The 5,750-nt window shown below is 33.4% G+C and overlaps 1 long non-coding RNA gene across 1 annotated transcript; it reads right to left on the bottom strand.

Moving 5' to 3' along the window:
* Nucleotides 1-2,454: 2,454 nt before the first annotated feature.
* On the bottom strand, nucleotides 2,455-4,019 carry LOC131015930 (uncharacterized). Its single transcript, XR_009098780.1, has 3 exons — nucleotides 3,608-4,019; nucleotides 3,184-3,330; nucleotides 2,455-2,785 (listed from the first exon to the last, which is right to left on the bottom strand). It is a non-coding gene; the product is annotated as an uncharacterized LOC131015930 (long non-coding RNA).
* Nucleotides 4,020-5,750: the final 1,731 nt, after the last annotated feature.

Raw genomic sequence — 5,750 nt, 5'->3', positions numbered from 1 at the left:
GGTTGTACCTATGCGTGTGTGTGTGTGTGGATAGTGGCTACCGGCAATGATGCTTTATTATTAATATGTGTGTCAGCTCCGGCGTGATGAAGGTTGGATTCTTGATTAAAATAAATATTTCTTATTTGATGCTGTGTCTTTTGCATGGTTTTTTGATGTTTGGTTCTTTTGAAATCTGAATTATTGTTTAATAAAATATAAATTAATAAAAAAAATTGATCACATGTTGCTGGTTTTTATGTTTTTTTAGGATTTATTTAATAAAGGGTCACAATTGGATGTAACAGACTGCATCTAGCGGCCAGTTCGGATCCCCTGTCCCAAAAGTATAGTGTGTACCACGTGTACCACTCTTTATTTCTTTATATTTTTAAATTATTTTTTATTTAATTTTAATTTATTATGCTTTTATATATTATAAAGATAATTAACAAGGGTTCACTCATCCATTTAGGGTTTATAATTATTTTTTTATATTTATTTGAATTAATAATAGATTATTTGGGTTCATTAATTCAAAGTTATAGTATATAATTTTTTAAATTTTAATTTTCAATGATAAATACTAATTAGAGTTTATAATATAATAATAATTTTTATTTTTATAAAAAATAATTTATAAAACAAAGAAATTAAGAGTGGTACATATGGTACACACAATATTCTGGGACAGAGGATCCCATCTGCTGTCCCCAATACCCTATGTCCCTATCCCACTCCCTGTCCCAAGACAATACTGTGTCGTTTTTGTATATAATATTTTTGCCCACTTTTAATCTTCAAAATCCGAAGATAATTAGATCGGCTCAGACGCTCAAGCCGCAAACCCCCTTTCTCTCTCCTATACCAAATCGAATTCATTTCTTTACATGTAAACTAGTGTTGTCCCCGTGCTTCGCACGGATTAGCACATTTATGTTTAGATAAATTTATATAATTAAAAGTATTTAGTAAAAGGAGAAGTAGCAAATAGCCTCTTATCATACAACCCCCTAACATGTTTACTTCTCTATCTTTTGATTTTGCGCTCTTAGCCCCTCAACATATCATAAAGAGTGCAAAATGCTCCATGCTATTAATGGACACTTAACACCTATAAGTATTTTTCAATTTTTTAAAATTTCTTACTAATATTTCATACTTTGAGCATATAATTTTTTTTGAATTTAAATTTAAATGTTTGTAATATTTTTTTAAATAAAATCATTTTGGAATACACACACACACTCTCACTGCATTCTTGTAACAATTAAAGTTAGATGAGATTTAATATACATATATATTATCAACAAAAAAAATAAATCGTACCAATTAATATATAGTATATAAAAAAATAAAACATAACAAAGATAACCTTGTATTAATTAAAAACACAAAAGCATACACGATATATGGAAGTAGAAATAATTCGATAGACAAAGATAACCTTGTACTCCCTCCGTCCACCAAAAATATGCCACGTTACTTTCGACACGGATTTTAATAAAATGTGAGTAAAGTTGGTAGTGGAGTAAGAGTCCCACTTTAAATGTGAGTGAAATAGTGTGAACTCTACTACTAAAAATGGATGTGACATATTTTTTGTGGATGGACAAAAAAAGAAATTGTGGCATATCTTTGGTGGACGGAGGAGTATTAATTAAGAACGCAATGAAAGTGTATGTGCGCGTATTCAAAAATGATTTTACTTAAAAAAATATTACAAACATTTAAATTTAAATTCAAAAGTAATTTATATGATTATAGTAAGAAATATTAGTAAGAAATTTTTTTAAAAAAATGAAAAATACTTAACGGTGTTAAATATCCGTTTAGAGCATGGGGGTATTTTGCACTCTTTATGATATATTGCAGAGCTAATAACCCAAAATCAAAAGATAGGGAGATAAACGTGTTAGGGGGTTGTATGATAGACGGCTATTTGCTACTTCTCCCTTAGTAAAATAATACAGATATAAACATACACTAAACTTTGATTAAATAATTGAGGTTTTGGCAAATAAATCACAAACTTTTTTGAATTTACAATTTTAAAGTGACTTTTGAAGTGTGGCGAATTAAATCACCATCTTTTCAATTTTTGCAATTTTATTCCCTTAATTTTTTTTTATTGTCGGATTAGGACTATAAGTTTAAAAAAAATAAATTATCTTTGTAATATATTAGGGTAATTGTTATATTTAATTTAATTAAGTAGATTCTTACTAATATGATAAAATAAAAAAGTATTATAGATACTCCATCTAATAGGTGCGGCTTTTCATAGGAAATCTATATTCTAAATATTGCAACTCAAGATTAAGAAAGAAAATTATCAAACATGCAATTCAAAACACAAACATGAAACAGACGTACAACTAAATAGCCAATTGACAAAAATATTCCTAAAACTATTCTGACTCCAGAGCAAATATCATCTTCATAAAGTGAAATTAATCTATTTAGCACTAAACATTTAAATTTGGATAACTCTTTGAACAATTACATTATAGTTTAAAAGGCAACAATTTTCTACAACATTAAAAGAATTAAGCGAATATAACCAACAATTTGACTCATAACCAAACCTACCATCAACAATCTCATAACTTCTTCTGGTGTTGAAACATAATGCATTATACCGATGATGTTTCTGTGACGACCTTGACATGATTCAAGGATGCTCAACAATCCCCACATACAGCTCGGTTCATTTTTCTCATCAACTTCTTGAATTCTTGATGATCTTCTTGCCATGACTAATTCAGATACTCATAAATGAGCTTTACTACATGAAAATCAGAAACTGCATAGAGAGAAAAATCAGCAGAGATGAGTGGAGATATTCTTCAAACAACTCACTTAAAACTGCCCATCTTTCAACATCTTCTCCATTTTCATGAACTTTTTTTTTCAAACATGTCATGGGAGACCTAGTCAGCTATAAAAAAATTCATTACAAGTAATATTCTTCAACAGTGTTTCTACCTTCCATTTCATAACATTGCATACATTTTTTTCTTCTTCTTCTTTTAAGTTAAAGTTAAGAGCAAGACTAACTGATGCTTAATGCAAAACATGCAAAAACAAAATTCAGATTTGGCCTTGCAATATCTTTCAGCAATTGCATATATTCCAGTGAAATATAAAATGAGATATGAATTTAAAATTAAAAATTTGGCAAAATTAATGAAGGAGGGTCACCTCTTTGAGCTTGTTAGCATAAACCTCAGAAGCAAGAACTCTCTCTCCGAACAACATCACCGCCTCTTCAACCGACCGGAAAGGGGCGCTCGTGTCGATCTCCGTCTTATTTTCCGTCGTCACTCCTCCGCCTTTCATCTAAAGGGGCTTTCAGAATTTGCAAATATAATAAAATTTTTTTCAAGAAAACCACATCCTGAACTACACAAGCTATGTTTGGGTGTCTACTTATATCAAAATCAACAACACCATAAAAAGCAAAAGGAGAGAAGAAGACATCATCTACTGCAAATTTTTATTTTTGTTGGATAAATTGTGGATTTCTTCGGTTCAAATATCATTTATCAATAAACAAAAACTGCACATTACAATAAAGAACACCAGCAAAGCAAGGAGAGAAGCCATTATTGGCCATTTTTCAGACCTTTTATTTGCCCAGAGGAGTCGCCGTTGGCGTTTTTTATTTTTTCTTCGGCGAAGGAGAAGTCATCTCCTCTCATCCATCAGGTGGGTGGTGAAGACGTCGACTTTAGTAAATTCGCCGGAGTAATTTTTTTGATGTCTGATAGGAGTCGCGATTTTCTATTTTTCATCGAAGAAGGAGAAATCATGTCACCTATGGAGCTATTTCCCTATGCAGACTGAATCGGAAGAAAAGAAAGAGGGGAGGTGACGGAGGTTGAATCGGAAGATGGAGAAACCGCAGACTGAGTAGAGGAGGCGGCTGAGAAGATGGAGAAGGAAGAAAAGAAGAATAACTTGCGTGAAAACCAAAAAAATCAGGACAAATGAAAAGACTTAACCATCAACTTTAGAAAGAAATAGGAAAAGACAATTTTGTCCAAGTATGTTTAGGCGGGAAAATTTGGAGAGACTACTTTCCTTTAGTATAATAGATAGATTTTTTTCTATCTCCACAAAATCGAGAGAATTTCATCTTCCACACATGATTTACTTCAATTTTTACAAAAAGGGAAAATGGGTTCTTTTTGCAGATTGGGTTAACTATGTATTTATCTTCTTTTAAGAAAGGGAAAAGGTGCAGATTGGCCCCCGAAGTAGTAGCCCCTATAGCGTATAACCTCTCTTACTCACTGTGTGTGCAACTAAACCCCTGAACTCCGAGAAAAGGGTGCAAATTCCCCTCTCTGACCTAACGCCGTTAAGTGTCCGTTAACATTTGGGTTTAATTGCACCCTCTACTTCAGGGGTGGATCTGCACCTTAATTTTTTTTTTTTTTTAATAATTTCAGCTACTCACCTCCGGCATCAACTTAACCGCCCCACGTACTCATCGGCTCCAACTTACACTTTGTCAGCTCGCACGCGCTCAATCTCTTGATTGTCGATTGCTTACCGCGGACATGCAGCAGCATCACCAACTCCAGATGTGGACCTAGATCGAATCCTGCTTGGTCCAAATCCATATCCGTATTTTTTTACTTAGGTCAGGATCCGGTCCAAATCCATTAGGTCCAAAAAAAATGAGATTCATGTCCAGATCCATTAGATTCACAGGGTCTCGAGTCCTGACCTGGATCCATATATTCTTTTTTCTCTTTTAAAATAAATTTACAAATATTAAATTAACCAAAAATAAAATTATAATTATTATCTAGAGTTTTAATAATTATTCAAAAATAAATTAATAAAATTTAAATATATATTATATAGATAAATATATACACAATTCATATCATAAGATAAGCCTAAAAGGTTAAGGTGTTGGAGGAGATGCTGTTGTGCGGGGCGGTGAAGAAGCTGGTGGCGTTGCTGCATGTAAGCGGTGGGCAGTCGACAACCAAGAGATTGGGCATGTGCGAGCTGACAAGGTGCAAGTCAGAATCGATGAGTACGGGGGCGGTTAAGTTGATGCCGGAGGTGGGTTGCTGAAATTATAAAAATAAAAATAAAAAATTAAGGTGCAGATCCACCCCTGAAGTAGAGAGTGCAATTAAACCCAAACGTTAACGGACACTTAACGACGTTAGGTCAGAGGGGGGAATTTGCACCCTTTTCTCGGAGTTCAGGGGTTTAGTTGCACACACAATGAGTAAGAAGGGTTATACGCTATAGGGGCTACTACTTCGGGGGCCAATCTGCACCTTTTCCCTTTAAGAAAACACTTTTTTTTGGTAAAAACTAGCTTGAAGTGATATTTGAATGAAGCTATATTATCTCTAAAATTAACCCTGATTTTCGCATTGCATATGCTGGAGATGACAATAACAAATACCAGACCGATGAAGGTGTTTTTCGAATATTTGGCTTTGAGAGCACGTAGCTTAACCTTGCCCAAGATGCTGCTGATCAGAGCTTCATGAGCCCAACGTGGCGATCCCGTCTCATTTCTGGAAACAATGAACACGCTCTATGCTTCCTAAATCCTTTGCTTGCTTTGAAGGTTTATTTTATTAGGACGTAGACTATTTTATTTTTTTCCCTTTTTTGAACTGCAGCTGGTCTAGCCCTCTGCTTTTTGATACTATATTGTAATTTAACAAACAGACAGTAGTATATTATTTATGTTTATATAGTTAATTACGAGCAAGCCACACACAAAGATT

The sequence above is a fragment of the Salvia miltiorrhiza genome, chromosome 3 (genome assembly GCF_028751815.1).
Source record: "Salvia miltiorrhiza cultivar Shanhuang (shh) chromosome 3, IMPLAD_Smil_shh, whole genome shotgun sequence".
NCBI classification, from domain to species: Eukaryota; Viridiplantae; Streptophyta; class Magnoliopsida; order Lamiales; family Lamiaceae; genus Salvia; species Salvia miltiorrhiza.
This window is presented reverse-complemented; position numbering and strand designations above follow the sequence as displayed.